We start from the raw sequence: 24,197 nt of genomic DNA on the forward strand, positions 1-24,197 counted from the left end.
AATCTGAAGAGAGATCTCTGAGAGGTACACTAGCACTTTTTTTTTTCGCCAGTGATTTGAAGAAATAATAATAATAATTTTGGCAGTCTCCTTGCTATGCTATGGGCTTTTTTGGGAAAATGACCATGTCTTCTTGCTTTTGGTATCCTCACTGCCTGATTTAGTGCCTGACCCACAGTAGCCACTCAGACGTCTTTTAAAGAATGGCACAAAATGAAATATAGCAACCAAGACACTGGATAGCAAAATCAAGATTCAAAACTGCCACAAATAATTAGAACAATGGGCCAATACCAAAGATAAGCTCTAACATGGATGGATAGAAAGTCCATGATTTCAATCCAAAATATCAATTGCAACAAGAAGAAGTTGCAAGAGATTTGATTAGACAGAATTTGGTATGAAAAAATTTGACATTTTAGTTTCATAAAAGTTCAGCAACTAAAAATATGATAATGATACTAACCCCTCCTCAGAGTATGTTTCCTGCCTTCAGAAAATTCTAAATTGTTAGAAATAGAGTCCAGAACAAGGCAGGCATCCGTACCCATTTACTTTGCATAATTAGACCACATCTCAAGCAATGCATTCAGTTCTGATGCCACATTTCGAAGAGACGTGGACAAACTGGAATCTATCCAGTATGGGGAGAGGCCTTAAAAGCCATCTCATATTAGAATGATTAAAGGAATGTTCAAGTTGAAAAAAGAGTAGACTTAGGGAAAAAGGATAGTCATTTTTCAAATAGTTGAATAACTTTCATGTGGAATAAGGATTAAATTTATCCTCAAAACTTCATGAAGCTTCAGAAAAAAATCATACCAAAGAATGGACAATTCAGGAAGATGTTGGTCAAATATAAGGAAGATCTCTATTTAAAATGAGAATGGATTGTCTTAGACTTAGTAATATATTCTCTTCAAAGTTATTTAATTTCAATTTATTTAACAAATGATTACCATTCACATTTATGTGCAAACCTGTATAAGCCCTGTTCAGAAAGGAAGGCTTCAAGAGTTTGCAGGTTAGTTGATTTATATCATTTACAATATCCACATCACAGTTAAAATGTGCAGCTAAACATTTACTTAGCAAAAATTTATTGCATATCACTACACATCAATTTTATGCTAGATGGTGGGCAAGTTGAAGAAAAACAGTATTATATAGGACCCTGCTTTGGGTAGGATTTTGGACCAAACTTTGATATTTGAGAATAAATCAATCCAAAAAAAAAAAAAAAAGCAAAACAGTTCGCTTGATTTAAATGTCATTGAGGAATTAAAGGGTCTGAGAAAATTAATATTCTACCACTTCCAGAGGACATTGATAAAGTGGGTAGAAATTGTAAGTCAAAGACATACCATTTATACATATTGAGACCCATATTTTCTAGACTTTGTTCTGATCATGTTACACTTACAATGATTAATAAAACATAAAATTTTGGCTGGTTTCTAAAATCCTGTCTTGCTATTTCCATACCTGAATTTCATTTATGCCTATTCCTATAAAAAAATATGTAGCCAATCAACTTTTTTTTAATACTACCATCAATTAAAAAATCATTGAGTACCAGCTATTCTACTACTCTGAAAGAGGAAAAGCTTCCCTTTTCCTAAGATGTTTACAGAACATTTCTCCTATTATCCTTTTCTTTTTTTTTTTTAACATCTTTATTGGATATCCTTTTCTTTTAAGAAAAAGTAAAAGAAGCATAACTATTTGATTTGCTATCAGAAAATTTAAGAGCAAAATGTACAACATATGCAGTGATGTTTGTTTTAATTATTTGGGGAATTCCAATTTTCTTTGTCTTTTGTTTTGAGAGTGCTTGTTTTTAAAAAGGTTAAAATATAGAAATTCTCTATGCTTAAAAAAGCTATATTTTTAAGGAATGAATATCACAAAGAATCTATTTTTGCTGAATGGTTAATTAGAAGAGGATAGTTTCTAAAAAGGAAGCAAACAGAAAGCAGTAGAACTGCCTGGTCCTGCTCAGTGCAGTCCAATCCTGAGTCAGCAAACAGGTATTTGCCAGTAGCAATGAGCATTGTGTACTACGATGACCGTGCTGCTTAACTCGATACTGTTCCCACACCTCTATTAGTCGGGTCCAGTGCGTGGGTAACCCATGAAGTCACTGGGTACTTGAGTGAAATATCGAAAGCAATGAAAGTTGTGAGGGTTTAGAGACTGGTGGAACTGGCTACATGATCACAGCCACACCCACTCTTAAAGTGTACTTGGCAACAAAATTCATGCCAGTATGACACCTGTCTGCATAGGAAATTCATGACAAGACAGAAGGGCAGACTTCGGATCACGATAATAGTGTTGTGACTGTGATCTCCCCAGAGCCTCTCCGGGAAAGATACTCTTTTCTCATTGTATGACAATTGGAATTTGAAGGGAGTTTGCTAACTGATGTTCTGTGTGGACCCAGAAGTACTACCGATAAGGTAAGGGCAATTATATCTCTTGTGATCACTAGAGATAGATTATAAGGCGATTCCCTACTCAGTCTTCCCTCTCAAATGTAGACTGCTGAGGCAATCTTCTTGGCAGTGTATTTCAGGATCTTGAACTTGAGGGATAGAATTGTTTGGTGCCTGCTCTGAAAAGAGACATCCAGCCCCTGCAATAGCTGTCTGTGTTGTTTCTGGTTGATGGGATACAGAGAAATGGGGTGATGGTGAACTGCGGTTGAGTGGTAAGAAGTGATTTCAGAACAATGTGTCAAAGCAGATCATCTCCCAGGGCCCTACATGAAGACGGTTTTAGTAGCCACCTGTATTTGGAGATTTAAATTTATGAAACAGAATCGTGATGTTATCTTAATTGCTCTAAGGATGTCTCTTCAAAGAAATTGTCACAGAAAGAGTAACTTCGGAGGAACTGAGAAACCAAAAGGAGATGACTTTACTGTGGAAAAGCTAAGGAAAGTCTTCTGCTCTAGAAGTTAACATTTACGGATCTCTTTGGCAAATAATGGTCTCTGTTTGATGAGGATTGAAAAAGTCTTAATCAAATCTAGTAGTCATTGCTGCTTCCTTCTCTCCTAATCTCCCTGATCCTGAATTATGAGATCCTTATCTATTAAAATAAAACAGCATTTGTTAAAGCCTTTTCAGAATTAAGACCAAAACCATCAAAACTAATTGTTTGCTAGTATCAAATAAACAGTTTTTTTTAAAGCTTGATGAATTGTTTGTAAGTGCTAATCAAGTGGGTGGAATCATAAAAGAGAGGAGGAAATGAGCTGAAACAATATATATAATTTGTTTGCATTATTATTTGAGATAATTACAAAGCAGGCATTCAAGAGCTATTTTTTATCTTTATACCAGAAAGGGGAAAATAGGGAGGAGAGGAAAAGCACAAGAACACATAGCCATTGTCAGCTGCAATCTAAAATATTTCTGGATTCACAATTGTCGAATATTAGCATTACTAAGAATGCCAGGGACAGAAGTGTCATGTTGAATGCAGAGTGATAACTTCATAAGAAGGCGAAGCTGAGGATATGACCAGTTTGCAGTCACAGAGAAATCAGCTTTAATTAATTTGAGTGCCAGCTCTGTGTATAATTACACAGCATGAGAGTTTGCATGCAAATGCGGAAATGCTGATTGTTCAAATACTTGTACTTGCTCATTAATACGTTGGGACTAAGCGGGGCTGGCAAGCAGACAGAATACAGCACACACAGTGCCTGCAGGCTAATTTGTATTATACTGTAGTTAGCAAACAGATTTCAGATGTTTCTCCTTTCTTTAAATAATAAGCACAAAAATATGTGCATTATTTTTATCAGTGACATACCTTGTTTTCTTCCTGATTAAAATAAAATGTTTTGGGCTTTTAAAAAACTGTCGAGGGTACACGAAACATTGCAATAACGCCAATTTGACGTCAGTAACATTGTTACCAGTTATAGAATATTTCTATTTGACGTTTCATGTAATTATCCAAAATAGCCATTTTTTCATAATTGGTGAAACTATATTTTAAAAAGTTAAATTTATATGTAAATTCCAAGGAGGAATAAAGCAATGGTCACAGTTGAATTGCCTACTTGTGTATCAAATCTAGTATCTTGTGTCCAGCATCAGTGGCCAGAGGCTTCGGGGAAAGGATTGATTTATTTGAGAAAGCACCTAATCCTAAAATGTACTGAGGTGAGATTTTCCATTCTGACCCCTGAATCTCTTAGCAGAGATCAGCTTCAACCAAATTCCCAGCTTCTTTCACAATACCCTAGGGAAAAAAATCTTCCTTAATCATAACCAGAAGAAAATATCTGATACTTTCTTCAGAAAGTGGTACAAGAATATAAGGAATTTACCTAAGTCCCCCAAATCTGCTATTACTACTACCAATGCTACTATTTCCTTGCCAATGCATTTAATACATTTTAATACATTTCAATTCTATTGTACAAATATTTGTGGAGCACCTATTATTTGTCAGATGCTGCAAAGCAGAGGATATACAATAGTAAGCAAGGTACACAACAGACCCTGCATTTGCCATCTCCTTTCTCTCAGGGGTTGAATGAAGGAACCTAACTCGGTTTCCCTGGGAAATATATGCCATTAGCAATGATCACCTTGGAGAAGCCCACTTGCAGAAACTTGAATCTATGTATGGCCTTCCACACACACAGTTCTCCTGGACTTTCTGGGAGACTAATTCCCTCTCAGACATTTCTTCAACCCCATTCTTGTGTAAGATGAAAGGAGCTGCTTCCACCCCCAGGGCCAAATGGACACTGTAAAGGATATGTGAAACAGTCTATCAAGCAAGCTCCAAAGTTTTATAAGAATAGTTTGAAGGGGTTGGCGGCGTGAACACAGCCTGCTGCGGGTTAGTGCACCACGGCTAGCCGGGAGGGAGTCCGGGGAAAAGTCTGGACCTGCCGAAGAAGCAAGAGATTTTTTCTTCCCTCTTTGTTTACTGGTGCGCGAGGAGAGGGGATTCAGAGCGCTGCTTAAAGGAGCTCCAGAAACGGGCGCGAGCCGCGGCTAAAACCGCGGACCCCAGAGACAGGCATGAGATGCTAAGGCTGCTGCCGCCACCAAGAAGCCTGTGTGAGAGCACAGGTCACTATCCACACCCCCCTTCCGGGGAGGCTGTGCAGCCCGCCACTGCCAGGGTCCCGTGATCCAGGGACAACTTTCCCGGGAGAACGTACAGCGCGCCTCAGCCTGGTGCAACGTCCCCCCCCCCCCCCCGGCCCCCCTCCTGGCCTGAGTTAGCCAGAGCCCCCGAAGCAGCGGCTCCTTTAACCGCGTCCTGTCTGAGCGAAGAACAGACGCCCTCCGGTGACCTACACGCAGAGGCGGGGCCAAATCCAAAGCTGAGCCCCGGGAGCTGTGCGAACAAAGAAGAGAAAGGGAAATCTCTCCCAGCAGCCTCAGAAGCAGCGGATTAAAGCTCCACAATCAACTTGATGTGCCCTGCATCTGTGGAATAACTGAATAGACAACGAATCATCCCAAATTGAGGAGGTGGACTTTGAGAGCAAGACTTATGATTTTTTTCCCCTTTTCCTCTTCTTGTGAGTGTGTATGCGTATGATTCTGTGTGAGATTTTGTCTGTATAGCTTTGCTTTCACCATTTGTCCTAGGGTTCTATATGTCCGTTTTTTGTTTGTTTGTTTGCTTGTTTTTTTCTTAAATTTTTTTTTCTTAATAATTTTTTATTTTAATAACTTTATTTTATCTTACTTTATTTTATTTTATCCTCTTTCTTTCTTTCTTTCTTACTTTCTACTTTTTCTCCCTTTTATTCTGAGCCATGTGAATGAAAGACTCTTGGTGCTGCAGCCAGGAGTCAGTGCTGTGCCTCTGAGGTGGGAGAGCCAACTTCAGGACACTGGTCCACAAGAGACCTCCCAGCTCCACATAATATCAAACAGCGAAACTCTCCCAGAGATCTCCATCTCAACACCAGCACCCAGCTTCACTCAATGGCCAGCAAGCTACAGTGCTGGACACCCTATGCCAAACAACTAACAAGAGAGGAACACACCCCCACCCATTAGCAGAGAGTCTGCCTAAAATCATAATAAGTCCACAGACACCCCAAAACACACCAACAGACGTGGACCTGCCCACCAGAAAGACAAGATCCAGCCTCATCCACCAGAACATAGGCACTAGTCCCCTTCACCAGGAAGCCTACACAACCCACTGAACCAACTTTAGCCACTTGGGACAGATACCAAAAACAACGGGCACTATGAACCTGCAGCCTGCAAAAAGGAGACCCCAAACACAGTAAAATAAGCAAAATGAGAAGACAGGAAAACACACAGCAGATGAAGGAGCAAGATAAAAACCCACCAGACCTAACAAATGAAGAGGAAATAGGCAGTCTACCTGAAAAAGAATTCAGAATAATGATAGTAAAGATGATCCAAAAGTTTGGAAATAGAATGGAGAAAATGCAAGAAACATTTAGCAAGGACCTACAAGAACTAAAGATGAAACAAGCAATGATGAATAGCACAATAAATGAAATTAAAAATACTCTAGATGGGATGAATAGCAGAATAACTGAGGCAGAAGAACGGATAAGTGACCTGGAAGATAAAAGAGTGGAAATAACTACTGCAGAGCAGAATAAAGAAAAAAGAATGAAAAGAACTGAGGACAGTCTCAGAGACCTCTGGTACAACATTAAACGCACCAACATTCAAATTATAGGGGTTCCAGAAGAAGAAGAGAAAAAAGAAAGGGACTGAGAAAATATTTGAAGAGATTATAGTTGAAAACTTCCCTAATATGGGAAAGGAAATAGTTAATCAAGTCCAGGAAGCACATAGAGTCCCATACAGGATAAATCCAAGGAAAAACATGCCAAGACACATATTAATCAAGCTGTCAAAAATTAAATACAAAGAAAACATATTAAAAGCAGCAAGGGAAAAACAACAAATAACACATAAGGGAATCCCCATAAGGTTAACAGCTGATCTTTCAGCAGAAACTGCAAGCCAAAAGGGACTGGCAGGACATATTTAAAGTGATGAAGGAGAGAAACCTACAACCAAGATTACTCTACCCAGCAAGGATCTCATTCAGATTTGATGGAGAAATTAAAACTTTTACAGACAAGTAAAAGCTGAGAGAGTTCAGCACCACCAAACCAGCTTTACAACAAATGCTAAAGGAACTTCACTAGGCAAGAAACACAAGAGAAGGAAAAGACCTCCAATAACAAACCCAAAACAATTAAGAAAATGGGAATAGGAACATACATATTGATAATTACCTTAAATGTAAATGGATTAAATGCTCCCACCAAAAGACACAGACTGGCTGAATGGATACAAAAACAAGACCCATATATATGCTGTCTACAGAGACCCACTTCAGACCTAGGGACACATACAGACTGAAAGTGATGGGATGGAAAAAGATATTCCATACAATTGGAAACCAAAAGAAAGCTGGAGTAGCAATTCTCATATCAGACAAAATAGACTTTAAAATACAGACTGTTACAGGAGATAAAGAAGGACACTACATCATGATCAAGGGATCAATCCAAGAAGAAGACATAACAATTGTAAATATTTATGCACACAACATAGGAGCACCTGAATATATCAGGCAAATACTAACAGCCATAAAAGGGGAAATCGACAGTAACACATTCATAGTAGGGGACTATAACACCCCACTTTCACCAATGGACAGATCATCCAAAATGAAAATAAATAGGGAAACACAAGCTTTAAATGATACATTAAACAAGATGGACTTAATTGATATTTATAGGACATTCCATCCAAAAACAACAGAATACACATTTTTCTCAAGTGCACATGGAATATTCTCCAGGATAGATCATATCTTGGGTCACAAATCAAGCCTTGGTAAATTTAAGAAAATTGATATTGTATCAAGTAACTTTTCCTACCACAATGCTATGAGACTAGATATCAATTACAGGAAAAGATCTGTAAAAAATACAAACACATGGAGGCTAAACAATACACTACTTAATAACGAAGTGGTCCCTGAAGAAATCAAAGAGGAAATCAAAAACTACCTAGAAACAAATGAAAATGGAGACATGATGACCCAAAACCTATGGGATGCAGCAAAAGCAGTTCTAAGAGGGAAGTTTATAGCAATACAATCCTACCTTAAGAAACAGGAAACATCTCGAATAAAGAACCTAACCTTGCACCTAAAGCAATTAGAGAAAGAAGAACAAAAAAACCCAAAGTTAGGAGAAGGAAAGAAATCATAAAGATCAGATCAGAAATAAATGAAAAAGAAATGAAGGAAACAATAACAAAGATCAATAAAACTAAAAGCTGGTTCTTTGAAAAGATAAACAAAATTGATAAACCATTAGCCAGACTCATCAAGAAAAAAAGGGAGAACACTCAAATCTATAGAATTAGAAATGAAAAAAGAGAAGTAACAACTGACACTGCAGAAATACAAAAGATCATGAGAGATTACTACAAGCAAATCTATGCCAATAAAATGGACAACCTGGAAGAAATGGACAAATTCTTAGAAATGCACAACCTTCTGAGACTGAACCAGGAAGAAAAAGATAATATGAACAGACCAATCACAAGCACTGAAATTGAAACTGTGATTAAAAATCTTCCAACAAACAAAAGCCCAGGACCAGATGGCTTCACAGGCGATTTCTATCAAACATTTAGAGAAGAGCTAACACCTATCCTTCTCAAACTCTTCCAAAATATAGCAGAGGGAGGAACACTCCCAAACTCATTCTACGAGGCCACCATCACCCTGATACCAAAAGCAGACAAGGATGTCACAAAGAAAGCAAACTGCAGGCCAATATCACTGATGAACATAGTTGCAAAAATCCTCAACAAAATACTAGCAAACAGAATCCAACAGCACATTAAAAGGATCATACACCATGATCAAGTGGGGTTCCTTCCAGGAATGCAAGGATTGTTCAATATACACAAATCAATCAATGTGATACACCATACTAACAAATTGAAGGAGAAAAACCACATGATCATCTCAATAGATGCAGAGAAAGCTTTTGACAAAATTCAACACCCATTTATGATAAAAACTCTCCAGAAAGTAGGCATAGAGGGAACTTTCCTCAACATAATAAAGGCCATATATGACAAGCCCACAGCCAACATCATCCTCAATGGTGAAAAACTGAAAGCATTTCCACTAAGATCAGGAACAAGACAAAGTTGTCCACTCTCACCACTCTTATTCAACATAGTTTTGGAAGTTTTAGCCACAGCAATCAGAGAAGAAAAGGAAATACAAGGAATCCAAATCAGAAAAGAAGAAGTAAAGCTGTCACTGTTTGCAGATGACATGATACTATACATAGAGAATCCTAAAGATGCTACCAGAAAAGTACTACAGCTAACAATGAATTTAGTAAAGTAGCAGGATACAAAATTAATGCACAGAAATCTCTGGCATTCCTATACACTAATGATGAAAAATCTGAAAGTGAAATCAAGAAAACACTCCCATTTACCATTGCAACAAAAAGAATAAAATATCTAGTAATAAACCTACCTAAGGAGAGAAAAGACCTGTATGCAGAAAATTATAAGACACTGATGAAAGAAATTAAAGATGATACAAATAGATGGAGAGATATACCATGTTCTTGGATTGGAAGAATCAACATTGTGAAAATGACTCTACTACCCAAAGCAATCTACAGATTCAATGCAATCCCTATCAAACTACCACTGGCATTTTTCACGGAACTAGAACAAAAAAGTTCACAATTTGTATGGAAACACAAAAGAACCCGAATAGCCAAAGCAATCTTGAGAACGAAAAATGGAGCTGGAGGAATCAGGCTCCCTGACTTCAGACTATACTGCAAAGCTACAATAATCAAGACAGTATGGTACTGGCACAAAAACAGAAATATCAATGCAACAGGATAGAAAGCCCAGAGATAAACCCATGCACATATGGTCACCTTATCTTTGCTAAGGGAGGCAGGAATGTACAGTGGAGAAAGGACAGCCTCTTCAATAAGTGGTGCTGGGAAAACTGGACAGGTACATGTAAAAGTATGAGATTAGATCACTCCCTAACACCATACACAAAAATAAGCTCAAAATGGATTAAAGACCTAAATATAAGGCCAGAAACTATCAAACTCTTAGAGGAAAACATAAGCAGAACACTCCATGACATAAATCACAGCAAGATCCTTTTTGACCCACTTCCTAGAGAAATGGAAATAAAAACAAAAATAAACGAATGGGACCTAATGAAATTTCAAAGCTTTTGCACAGCAAAGGAAACCATAAACAAGACCAAAAGACAACCCTCAAAATGGGAGAAAATATTTTCAAATGAAGCAACTGACAAAGGATTAATCTCCAAAATTTATAAGCAGCTCATGCAGCTCAATAAAAAAAAAAAAAAAACAGCCCAATTCAAAAATGGGCAGAAGACCTAAATAGACACATCGCCAAAGAAGATATGCAGATTACCAACAAACACATGAAAGAATGCTCAACATCATTAATCATTAGAGAAATGCAAATCAAAACTACAATGAGGGGCTTCCCTGGTGGCGCAGGGGTTGAGAGTTCGCCTGCCGATGCAGGGGACACGGGTTCGTGCCCCGGTCCAGGAAGATCCCACATGCTGCGGAGCGGCTGGGCCCGTGAGCCATGGCCTGCGCGTTCGGAGCCTGTGCTCCGCAGCGGGAGAGGTCCCAGCAGTGAGAGGCCCGCGTACCGCAAAAAAAAAAAAAAAAAAAAAACTACAATGAGACATCATCTCACACCTGTCAGAATGGCCATCATCAAAAAATCTAGAAACAATAAATGCTGGAGAGGGTGTGGAGAAAAGGGAACACTCTTCCACTGCTGGTGGGAATGTGAATTGGTACAGCCACTATGGAGAACAGTATGGAGGTTCCTTAAAAATCTACAAATAGAACTAACATATGACGCAGCAATCCCACTACTGGGCATATACCCTGAGAAAACCATAATTCAAAACGAGTCATGTACCAAAATGTTCATTGCAGCTCTATTTACAATAGCTCGGAGATGGAAACAACCTAAGTGTCCATCATCGGATGAACGGATAAAGAAGATGTAGCACATATATACAATGGAATATTACTCAGCCATAAAAAGAAACGAAATTGAGCTATTTGTAATGAGGTGGATGGACCTAGAGTCTGTCATACAGAGTGAAGTAAGTCAGAAAGAGAAAGACAAATACCATATGCTAACACATATATATGGAATTTAAGAAAAGAAAAAAAAATCATGAAAACCTAGGGGTAAGACAGGAATAAAGACACAGACCTACTAGAGAATGGACTTGAGGATATGGGGAGAGGCAAGGGTAAGCTGTGACAAAGTGAGAGAGTGGTATGGACATATGTACACTACCAAATGTAAAATAGATACCTAGTGGGAAGCAGCCGCATAGCACGGGAAGATCAGCTCGGTGCTTTGTGACCACTTAGAGGGGTGGGATAGGGAGGGTGGGAGGGAGGGAGACGCAAGAGGGAGGATATATGGGAACATATGTATATGTATAACTGATTCACTTTGTTATAAAAACAGAAACTGACACACCATTGTAAAGCAATTATACTCCAGTAAAGATGTAAAAAACATGAAAAAAAAAAAAAAAGAATAGATTGAAGAGGAAGGCTGTCAATACCCTTCTCTGAAAGCCTAAATCTATAATTTCTCAAGGAGAAAAGCTGGACACACCATGTAGATGATATAGGACAGATATTTGATGCCATTTGGTCTGACCAAAAGTAAGCAGTTATCTACCTAAGTATTCTCGATCAGTTCAGGAACACCGACTAGAGAGCATGAACTTTCCTTCCTTAGATGTCTGTTCAAGTGTTCCACTGCCAAAACTTCCTACAGATATGGGATATGTCTATGTACAAAGGGGAAAGTGACAGTAAAAACACTCATACACACCACCTAGGCTCCCACTTCACTTTCAGAGTGGTCTTAACTCTCTCACCATAGTTACTAAAAATATGCAAGAAGGAAGGAGAAAATCCAGGATAGTGAAAGAACTCAAGGGTATCTTCATGATGTAAAAGCACAGTAATGTGAAAACTGTGGTTTTCAGGGGCTATGAGTTCCAAGTACCCTGAGCTTAAACAACTTTTCCTCTTGGTTCTGTCATGAGCAGATACCCATGGTCAGAAAGCACAAACAAAAATAAACCAAAAATAAATTCACAAAATATGTGTGTATTAAGAAAATTCCACTTGCCTGAGACCAAAATATTTAAAAATATTTGGTATGTGGATATATTAGTAACTTTGGCAGGAGAGCAAAAAGTCTTAGAAGATTTTGTCTATAGGAAGCTTCTAGTGTGAGGATGTGGTGATATATGAAATGACCTATTTTCATAGATGATGCAAATAATTTCATGAAACAGTTCCAGGATAGGAAGGAAGGAGAATAAATGTGTAGAGAGGAAAGAAGAGGATTTCATCTGGAGAGAGAAAGTGTTCAGGAATCCTGCGGAAGCTCTAGCCACAGACATGAAGAAAGTTTGTAACCCAGTGTGGAAGCACAACACACCACCGCTGATTCAGAATGGTCAGCTATGCTGATTGTTACAGAGACTTATAGACCAGCTGACAGCAGCTACTGATTCAGCAAGGATATGGTCAACAGGAACTGTTTCCACAGATTTGTGGGTGCTGGATACATATTTCAAGGGCGTGAGAAAAATGAAAGTGTGAATAATTGGAAATAGGAAATGCGTGGAATCTCTATTCATAAAGTGAAGGGGAAGAAGTGAAGCAAAAGTGGAGATTTAACCATGTTTGTAGGAAAGAAAAAAACTAGTGAAGCTGAGCAGTTGGGGGTTTAAGCGGAAATGTGTCCTTAATGGGGCAGTAGTTGGGGAGAGTACAGGTAGCTGTGTTAGCTTTAGAGATTTAAAAAATATTACTCCAAGAAAGGAGAGGAAAAGGGGCTGGTGGCAGAGAAAATCCGAGGGAGATGTGAGGAAAGTTATGAGAGTATATGTTGGATGCCCTCAATTCTAGTGAGGATGTTGGTGAAATCATTCCCTGGGAGGGTATAGGAAAGGGTGGATATGACATGGAGATAAAAATGACTTTATTTTCTTACTAAAAAAAAAAACGGTGGAGCAAAAATAATTTACAATATTAGGTAAAGAAATGTGGGACAATGGAGAAATGGAAAATTGTCATTGTAAAAGCTTCACTTTGACACTAACTTGTGTCAAGGTAAAGTGAGTAATGGGACTCGATTTGTAATTGAGAAACAATCTATAACTTTACATTCTTCAATATCAGTACACCTAAAGTAGTTGTTTACAGTTTAGTGCTCTTCCATTCTCCACTGAGAAAGGAACTGTGGGGAAGACATCTGCACATTGAAGTAAAGGAGACAATGCACAAAAGAGCTTAGTCTTTGGGGAAAACTATCCCTCTGGGCTTCTCCTTCCTTCTGCTCACCTATGGCCTTGTAAATGTATTTATTCAACAGTGGAGAAAGCTGTATGGAGCTGCCTAGGTTTCCCTTTATCACAGCACTTTCCCCCTACATAACCCAGATTCCTGTTAGCTCATACTCCCTGTATTAGGCACCAAAACCTGGGCAGCATTGCCTGAAAACCAGTGTTAAATACAGTTCCCGGGCTTCCCTGGTGGCACAGTGGTTAAAAATCCGCCTGCCAATGCAGGGGACATGGGTTCGAGTCCTGGTCCGGGAAGATCCCACATGCCGCGGAGCAAATAAGCCCCTGCACCACAACTACTGAGCCTGCGCTCTAGAGCCTGTGAGCCACAACTACTGAAGCCCATGCATCTAGAGCCTATGCTCTTCAACAAGAGAAGCCACCACAACGAGAAGCCTGCACAATGCAACGAAGATTAGCCCTTGCTTGCCACAATTAGAGAAAGCCCACGTGCAGCAAAGAAGACCCAACACAGCCAAAAATAAAATAAATAAATTTATAATAAATAAGTAAATAAATAAATAAGCATAGTTCCCATGTATCACTTGGCAAAGAAAGAGAAGGTCCCAAAGGTCTAAGTCTCTGCTTAATATGTCTGGAATTACCATTAGCATTTTAGGACGGGTGTATTCTTGGGCTTAGCTGGCTATTTCAGTTTTCCTACCAGAAGACAGGACCACATCAGTCACTGAGTGGCTGCCACTGGACACAGGGCAATGCCTGGAAGCAGCAGGCCCGGGTGTGGTATAACAGGGGCACTGTGCATTCTGAGATTCCTAGAGAGATCAGTGGTTGTAGTATGTCAGGGATCCCAAGGACCAGGTGACAGTCAGTAGGCAAAAGGACAATACAAAGATTGTCTCAGAATGCTTCCACTCTACCACTTGCTTCCAGTTGCTTCTCTCAGTTTCCTTTTTTTTAATGTTTTTTATTTTTATTATATTTTAAATTTATTTATTTCATCTGATTTATTTTTGGCTGCGTTAGGTCTTCGTTGCTGTCGTGGGCTTTCTCTAGTTGCTGCCAGCGGGGGCTACTCTTTGTTGCAGTGCGTGGGCTTCTCAGTGCGGTGACTTCTCTTGTTGTGGAGCATGGGCTTTAGGCGCACGGGCTTCAGTAGCTGTGGAGCACAGGCTTCAGTAGTTGTGGCGCCTGGGCTTTGTTGCTCCACGGCATGTGAGATCTTCCCGGACCAGGGCTCGAACCCGTGCCCCCTGCATTGGCAGGCGGATTCTTAACCACTGCGCCACCAGGGAAGCCCTCTCAGTTTCCTTTTTGTTTGGGTCTCGCTTATCCTCCTCCCAATGTTTACCAGATCCCAAATCTAAAGATCCTGTTTACCAGGTAAAAGAGTTTGTAGCACGTAAAAATAGGGAATGTGGAAAGTTTTTAAACAAAGGAATAATACTCAAGCCAACTTAAATCAAAGATTTCTTGAGAGTCTACTTTATGTCAGTCACTGCAGTGTATGTAGGGGATTTGAGGATAAACTTGCAAGACACTTTACTTATGGAGCTCACTTTTAAATGGGAACACAAACCTGTTTGACTAGAATACTTGATGACATAGAGGCACCAAGAAGAGAGAGATTTCTTCTGTAGGAAAAGAAAAATACTGCCAAAGCAAATGCCTGAAGCAAATGAATTTAGGTATGGAAATGCACATAAACATGAGAAAACTGTGTCTTAAAAAGATTTTTCTGGCAGCAATATATAAAGTGGTTTGGATGCAGAAAAGTCTGAAGAGCACTGAGGAAACTATTGGGATAGTGTATAGAAGAGAGGGCATGGAAAAGAGGATATAAATGGCAGCGATATCTAAGAGGAAATATTGACAGGGTTTTGCAAATTATTGTGGAAACAGGAAAGTTGTCGTATTTGACTTTGAGACTTCAAACCCTGGTGATGACATTAAGCAAATAAGAAGCATTAGGAGAAGTCGGAAATGTGAGAGAAAAGACACTGAATTCATTTTGAACGTAATGAGTTTTTCGTGGTGCCAGAGCCTATCGTGGAAAAGAAGACTGCAGGTGGAAACCTGTACCTGGCACTCTGAGATGACAGGGCCCGAGAGAGCTGTGAGGGTCATCTGCAGGAAAGAGTAGATGAGATTGTCAAGGAAGAGAGAGAACAAGGAGAGAAGAGGGCTGAGGAAGAAACTTTTAAATCACACATATGAAAAGTGTGAAGAGGAAGGAGACAAAAGTTGTAGTCACACAGTTAAAAAGAAAACTGGGGATGTCCACGGAGAGGAAGGGTGGAGAGTTTCTGGAAGAAGGGCTGGTCAGGAGACAAGCAAGAGACACAGACAAGAAAGATGAACTATGAGAATGTTGGGTGTCACAATTAATTAGTCATTGATGACCTTCAGGAGAGAGGTTTCATTAAAATGATGGGAAGAGAAATCATATTACTAGGTGATAAGTTCTTACCAAATATCTCCAGTGTATTTGAATATTGGAACAAAGCAAAGCATTAAGCTTTGTAGGAGTTTACCCTAAAATTAGAAGAAGAGAAGATAAGGAAGAAGGCCTACTTCAAGAGTGAGGCAAGTAGCACCAGTTTAACCTGGTTTTCTACACCATTTTACCCAACTGGAGACCTGTTGTAATTCTGGTTTCTCTCAAGCTCTTACTTCGTGTTGTCAAGTGAAGGTGGGTGGCTGTTAATGGAGAAAAGTTGATGATGTTCAAAGATGACTAAGGATGTAAAGGACAATTAGGCTCTTCCTACAATTCATACTTAGGAATTAAAAGAATTTCTTCCTAAGAAAGTCACCTTCACTCCACCCACTGTCCTTGGCCTATTTCATCTTTTTGATCACAGTTTACCTTCGTGGATGTGTGTGAAAATGTTCTATCTTATGTGGAAAGCACATTTGAAAAGGCCTTGATAATATTTCTTTCATGTAAGGGTGTGTTCTTCAGCGACTGGCAATTTCTAAAGGCTACAGAATTCTCAGAAGAGCTTTGTTATCCATGCAGCAAATTCAGTAGTCAGCCTCCCTACCGTATTATGCTTAGCTTAAGGAATAGGCCAATCTAGGAATCCTAAATGAATGTACATCTTCCTTTGGCTTTTGTTTTGATGTACCACATGTTGTAGTGCTCAGTGCTCCGGACCTACCCAAAGCAATCTGATAAAAAATAGTGCCATACTACCTGTGAATAGAAAATTAGTTTTCGCCCTATTCAAATACTTTTTTTTAAATGAGCCACCCACAGATCCTCTACAACTACATACTGATGCCTGTTTAAGTGTGCCGCTGAGGTGCAGTATCTAGATTGTTGGAAGAAAATATAATTATGTGTTTACCTAATAAGTAATCTCTGTGTTACCAAAGAGTTATGTCTGGGGAATATTAATTATTTGTGTACCGTATTAACATAGCATTCAATTGCACATAGTTTGTGTTCTTCTTTTAAAAATACAAGTAGCTATTTGATGTGTCTAAGATTTTTCTACATTTATTTTTAGTTGGAAGAATATCTCTGCCTCTTTTATAATTCTACACAATTTTTATTCGTCGAAATATGTATCTGGATACACAGACGCGCACAGGCGCTCTCTCTCTCTCTCTCTCCCCCACCCCTCTCTCTCAAATACTCAGGGAGGCACCTTCAGAAACTTTCCCTGCATGGTTGTTGATTTATCTGTCAAAGAAATTCATTTTCAAGAGAATACCTTGCTTTATATGCTTACTAAATTTTTAAAAAATGTTTTTATTATGTTTATGCAAACGTAACTTGGCTAGCTCATAATTTACCAAATGTGAGCATTTGTCAGGGTTATTTCCAATCACTCAGAAAAATGTGCCTTTGTGTATTTTGATTATTTAAAGCAATTTTGTTTCCATTATGCGTATGCGCAGCCAGAACAGCATGGCTGTCTTGACTGAGGAAGTGGGACTGCTCTTAATTTTCATATGTGCCTCTGCAGAAGTGCTTTTGATTGTTTAACCACTGTACAGATAGTGATGTGGGCATAAATGTTTTTGCATACATTTACTTTCCTTGGCACTTCAGAAAAGAGAGGTAATGCAAAAAAAAAAAAAAATCACGCATGCTACTATTTCCATTTAAAAGTATATATACTCAAGGGTAAGCTGAGGAAACGTTTAATATTTTGAAATATAAAAATTAGGATACACTCAGAAATCTCTGTCTTGGGACCAAATCTTATTTATAAATTAACTAAACATCTGGATTTTTTCCCTTTGGGCTGTGGGCTGGATTTTTTCCCCTTGTGCAGACTTTATAGCAAACTCTAAAGTTAACAGGGATCAAATAGTGTCATTCAAATTTGCTTACCTTGCCTTGAAGCAAACCAGCTTATTTGCTCATTAGATGAGTCCACTACTTTCCAAGGAGATGGAAGAGGGAAATAGGGGCGATTCAAGGCCTTAGAGACCACTATCCTGAATATGATGTCACCATATAACTATATAATCAAGTTGTTTTGTTTTGTTTTAATTTATTTATTTTATTTTTGGTTGCTTTTTTGGTCGTTGTTGCTGCGCACGGGCTTTTCTCTAGTTGCAGCGAATGCAGACTTCTCACCGTGGTGACTTCTCTTGTTGCAGAGCACTGGCTCTAGGGGCGAGAGCTTCAGTAGTTGCGGCACGTGGGCTCAGTAGTTGTGGCGCACAGGCTTAGTTGCTCCGCGGCATGTGGGATCTTCCCGGACCAGGGCTCGAACCCGTATTCTCTGCATTGGCAGGCAGATTCTTAACCACTACGCCAACAGGGAAGCCCGCCCCCTAGAATCAAGTTTTATTTAGTTTTTCTGGGCTATTATATTTTACTGAATCTAAGATGCTATCAATAGTGAGATGCCATCAATATTTTCTATTCTGGGCTCCCCTGGTGGTGCAGTGGTTGAGAGTCCGGCTGCCGATGCAGGGGACATGGGTTCGTGCCCTGGTCCGGGAAGATCCCACATGCCACGGAGCGGCTAGGCCTGTGAGCCATGGCCGCTGAGCCTGCGCGTCCGGAGCCTGTGCTCCTCAACGGGAGAGGCCACAATAGTGAGAGGCCCGCGTACCACAAAAAAAAAAAAAAAAAAAAAAAAAAATAGTCAACCAATATTTGTAAAAAACCTTCGAAAGATGTTAAAATTATCTTATCCCAATTTTTTGTAAAATCCATAACTCAATAATCAACCAAGTAAATTCTTTGATTTAGCTGTCAGAGAATGGACTTTAAGAGAAATAACCTATTTCTCTGTCTCCCTCCTCACCACCAATACCTAAGCCAGTACCTGGCAAATAGTATTTTCCAAATAGATGCTTCTTGAGTGATTTAATTATGTGATTAATTATGACCAGTTCCTTTCCTTATCTCACATTTGGAGATAGGCATTATGAAGCAAGAAATAATGATAAGGAAAAAATTAAATTGCATTTTAATTGATTCCTTACATATTACATATCAAGATATTTTCTATTATAGTGTAAGATGCTTTTGGCACTATATGCAATACTCAGTTACTCATCACCAACCCATCTATTAATACCAGGCACGCTGGATACAAAGCTGAGTGGTGTTATACTCTAGAGCAGTGGTTCTTAAACTACTTGGTCTCAGGACCCTATTCTACTTTCAGATATTATTGAAGATCCTCAAAGCTTTTGTTTATGTGAGTTCTCTCTCTCAATACTTATCACATTCGAATTAAAATGAAAAAATATTTAAATATTTATTTATTCAACTAAAAATAGCAACAACCTCTAAAGATTTAAAGGTTAAGGGAGCAGATAGATAAATGAACATGAATTTTCTGTGGTTTGTAATAAGTACAGTGATAGAGGAAAGCACAGGGTCTTTTAGAAACATTTCCCAAAAGAGGATATGTCTGAGTGGGACTCTGAAAGACACCAAAGTGTCAGCTAAGTAAAGAATGAAGTCTTCTTTTTTTTTGGCGGTGCGCGGGCCTCTCACTGTTGTGGCCTCTCCCATTGCGGAGCACAGGCTCCGGACGCGCAGGCTCAGCGGCCATGGCTCACGGGCCCAGCCGCTCCGTGGCATGTGGGATCTTCCCGGACCGGGGCACGAACCCGCGTGCCCTGCATTGGCAGGCGGACTCTCACTCACTGCACCACCAGGAAAGCCCAAGAATGAAGTCTTTGGCTGATTGAATCCTGTGCCTTGGAATGTTATTTCTGTTTTCATTTTATTAATGCTCTTTCTGAAGTCTAAAAAGATCTCAACCATATGGTTCCTTTATGGCAATTGGATTCCAAAAAACATGTATGTCTAGTCAAGTAAGGTCATTAATAAGCTTTTACCACTCAAGGTTGAGTTACTATGGGAATTTGAAAGAGAGAACCTGGATAGTTGCATGAGATTCCATGTTGGATTGCACAGACATTTTTATGTGGTAAGCCAGATGTCATCTATTTTATGGCTTTTGGGCTCTGTGTCCCAATAGAAATAAATTCAAATCAGTCCTCATCAATGTGACATGGCTAGATATCACTAAACATTTTAAATAACGCTAAAAGGATATAAAATAACTGACATGGATTGAACTCCTAATATGCGACTTAGTGGCCTTACAGACATTATCACATTAATTATCAAACAATTTGATGGGTATTTTATAGTAACCCAATTTTTAAGACCAGGAGACCGAGGTTCAGAGAAATTAAGTAATATGGCAAAGGCCACAAAGTACAGAACTGGCTTCTAAGCCAGCTGTATTTAACTGGGAAGTCTCTGCTCTTTCTCAAAGTGGGGTATATGTAACCTGGGAACAGGCAGAGGTGGGTCAGAAGGAAGAGAAGCCCCAGACCACATACTGTACATTTCACAAGAGCACAGATTTACCTAGATTAAAGATTCTTAAGATACTTAAAAATTCAAAGCAAAAACAAATATATAATGAAATTAAATGGAAGCTGCTTGAATTTTTAAGAATCAGTTGGAGACTTCAAAGAAATTTCCCCAAGTGGAGAATCTGGGATTTTCCCAGATTGTCCAAGAGTCAGAATTCCTACTCTTCTGCATTGAGGGGACTTTTAGGATACACTCTGAGACATTCATTCTTTTTTTTTTTAATAAATTTATTTATTTTATTTATTTATTTTTGGCTGCGTTGGGCCTTCATTGCTGTGCGTGGGCTTTCTCTAGTTGTGGTGAGCGGGGGCTACTCTTTGTTGCGGTGCGTGGACTTCTCATTGTGGTGGCTTCTCTCTTTGTGGAGCATGGGGTCTAGGCGTGCGGGCTTCAGTAGTTGCGGTACGCAGGCTCAGTAGTTGTGGCTCACGGGCTCTAGAGCACAGGCTCAATAGTTGTGGCTCACAGGCTTAGTTGCTCCATGGCATGTGGGATCTTCCCGGACCAGGGATTGAACCCGTGTCCCCTGCATTGGCAGGCAGATTCCCAACCACTGCACCACCTGGAAAGCCCTGCGACATTCATTCTTATACCAAACAAAACAATGTGTTTTTTCCAGTAACTAGACCAAATTCTGTCCAGGTAGTGTTCAAAGCAGTCTCAGTCTAAACATGCTAGTAAAATGCTCATATTCCTGATTGCTATAAGTACAAGTCAAATTTCTAAACATCTTCCACAGATGTGACATCAGTGAGTACCAGAAAAGATGAGGTTAGAAGGAGAGAAGCAATTAACTCTACTATTTATAAACAGCCACTAATGGCAGATGATAATGATGATTATGAGAATGAGTATGATGAAAACTGTATTTTTTACGTACCTACCATGTGCTAAGCGCTATGTATGAATTCATCATCTTAAGTAAACTGCACAACAATTTTATAAGGTGATCTTATTATCCTCATTCGTGTATGTACACAGACAACACTATTGCATTCATGTTATCCCAACAAGTCTATGAGCTATTATTATCCATGTGCTGCCGACCACAAAATTGGTCTCAGAGTGAACAAGTAATTGCCCAAGTTTACATAGTAAGTAAATGATGGAAATATGCACAGACCCACTATGGGCTTGTCTCAAAAGCTTCATGTCTTTCCATGCCAGGCTGCCTTGATATTAGGTAGAAGTCACTATATAATTTTTGTATACACTTGAATACCTTTGAGAGAAACAGGGATACTATTATTAATTGTGCTAGAGCAAGAGACATAAATTGGGATTGCCCCAGACAACAAGAAGTAAATGGTTACCTTATTATTAGACAAAGATTGGGGCTATATGGTATCAAACTTTCCTAAAAATAACTGCATTTAAATATCTTTGTTTAAAAATATTTACTGATCATTTTACCTTAAGCAATTTTTATAATTTACAGGAAAATCACCTTTGTGTATATTTAATATCTGAGAAATATTTTTTTACTTAGTGATGTATAAGAAAACAGTAGGGCTTCCCTGGTGGCGCAGTGGTTGAGAGTCTGCCTGCCGATGCAAGGGACACGGGTTCGTACCCCAGTCCGTGAGGATCCCACATGCCGCGGAGCGGCTAGGCCCGTGAGCCATGGCCACTGAGCCTGAGCGTCCAGAGCCTGTGCTCTGCCACGGGAGAGGCTACAACAGTGAGAGGCCCACATACCGCAAAAAAAAGAAAAAACAAAGAAAACAGTAGAGTAAAAAATATGCATCTTTTTAATACATTTTTATACACAATGGAACAGAAGTCAGGCATAAAACTCTAGAGAGGAGAAAGAAGGTTTAGAAAACTTGAATTCAGTATTAGAAGTTAATGAATGCGGCACTTGCTGTGTTCTGAATGGTATAACTTACTGATTGAAAGGAGAAAATTCTGAGTAGTGTGTTGCATGCTTGAGTATTTCCCTATTTCATAAATAATCCTGTAACAATAAATTGAGATGGTTTTGTATAATTGTGGCAGGTAGCTACTCCCCCTTGATCCAAGTACAGGTTTGGGCATGTTTTTTTTTCTTTTATAGTTGCTTCTACTCCAATGTATCGTAGGTGCAAGTCTTAGTGTCTTTCCAGTAAAAGAATAGCTTATAATTTCTTTTGTTTCTTTTTCTTTGATGCAAGGGTTCTCTCCTCCCAGTTTTTAACCTGCTTTGTTCAGTCATTTTTTTCTGCTCTCATTTTTTTTCTCCTCAGTAGATTTACATAAAGTTAAGTGACTTAAGATGTTTGTAATATTATTTGGGGGTTTTACTGCTTCTTGCTTTAGCTGCTCCTGTTCATATCCAGATTTATTTTCTAGAGGAAGCTGTTTTAGTAAAATCTTTCTTTTTTTGTTAGTAAAATAAGTACTATAAACTTTCTACCAAACAGGCCACTCAAAAGTACAGATTTATTCACAAACAGATGAATTTTTCTTTCTTTAATTATAAAAACACATAGTACATATATTCTTGAGTGATACAATATGTACCAGCAGTGAACAAACATTTTATCCAGACATTAGGTCTAAACAAGAGAAAGAGCAACAACTCAAATAGTACATTTTACCACTATGACATTTTGCTCTGTGTGTGTGTGTATCTTGTACATTTTTGTGCTTCAAGTCACCTTTCAGTTTTTTTAAACCATTCTTATGAATCTTTTCAGTTGGCTGAACATAAGAAAAGAAGACTTTTTTCTCTCGAAAGAATATGAGAGTTACTATGTTAAGCGTTGAGTGAGAGTGTGCTGAGCACTTAATGCAGCATGACATGCATGGTACTCCCCACAAGCTTACCTTCAAAAGGATGAGACAGAGACAAATGTAGATCTGCATACATGTCAAATTGCCAAATGCTGGGGGAGATATCTTTTATCCCCCCCTGCTTTCTGTTTCATTGTCTCTTCATGAGACCGAGGACACAGAACATAATGAGGAACAGAAGTCAAAGGAAGCAGAGTTCTTAGGTCCACTGTGCACGTTAGTATCACAATTAATAGTTGAGATTTTGAGGCCCAACCAGATCAAGGAAGGGAAGGCATCCTGTTCCCACAGGCATCCTTAGGCTTGTCAGTTCTAAAGTTAAGGATTATGTGTTTCTTCCCTTCACTTATGGCAACCACTGCCAGGACATCCAAAGCTCCACAACATCATAATTGCTCAAGGTACTGAAATAAATAATATCACCTCATTCAAAAAGGGATGAGAGCAGAGAGAAGAAAGATGTAAGTGGTAAGAAGGGAAGAAAGAGAGGCATATATGCTATTGTATCTTACACTAGTGAACTTTATTTCTTGTCTCTAACATAGTTTGTCAGATCTTAAAAGTTTATTTCTAGCCTTAAACAAAGTAGCTTTAAATAGTTCACGTTTCTGAATATGGCAGACAATGTGGTAAAGGGAAAACCAAGGTCTCTGAAAACAGAAAGATCTGTGTTGGGTCCGTTCTGCTATAGACTTTGCATAACCCTCAGCGGTTTCCTTAATTTATTTTCCTTAGATTATTTGAGCTCCGTTTTGTTATCTGTAAAAATGATTGCAATAATACCTACTCCACAGTATTGTTGTGAGTGCTGAATGCATCCCTGTACCCAAAGCATCTAGCACAGGGTCTGACATGAGTGTGTGCACATTCATTGGCTAATGTCGTCATCATTGAAAATACAATTATATTCCTAGAAACTACATTTGGTTACTATTAGAATCATATAGGACTCTTTCTGAGGAATAACAAATTGAGGAATAACAAACTGAGGAATCTCTATCTTCTCTTTCCTAGGTGATTAGCATTTTTAAAGAAAAATCTCTTAGAGGGAAATTAAAGCAGTATAACCAGCTGTGATTTATGT

The 24,197-nt window shown here is 39.0% G+C and overlaps 1 protein-coding gene across 1 annotated transcript in view; it reads left to right on the forward strand.

Moving 5' to 3' along the window:
* The first annotated feature begins 2,312 nt into the window (after positions 1 to 2,312).
* ADGRL2 (adhesion G protein-coupled receptor L2) overlaps positions 2,313 to 24,197 on the forward strand; it is a 271,801-nt gene continuing 249,916 nt past the window's right edge. Inside the window, exon 1 of the mRNA XM_067726676.1 lies at positions 2,313 to 2,462. The gene's annotated coding sequence lies outside the window, so the exon portion shown is untranslated. The remainder of the gene's footprint in view (positions 2,463 to 24,197) is intronic.

Source organism: Pseudorca crassidens, chromosome 2 (genome assembly GCF_039906515.1).
Source record: "Pseudorca crassidens isolate mPseCra1 chromosome 2, mPseCra1.hap1, whole genome shotgun sequence".
NCBI lineage: Eukaryota > Metazoa > Chordata > Mammalia > Artiodactyla > Delphinidae > Pseudorca > Pseudorca crassidens.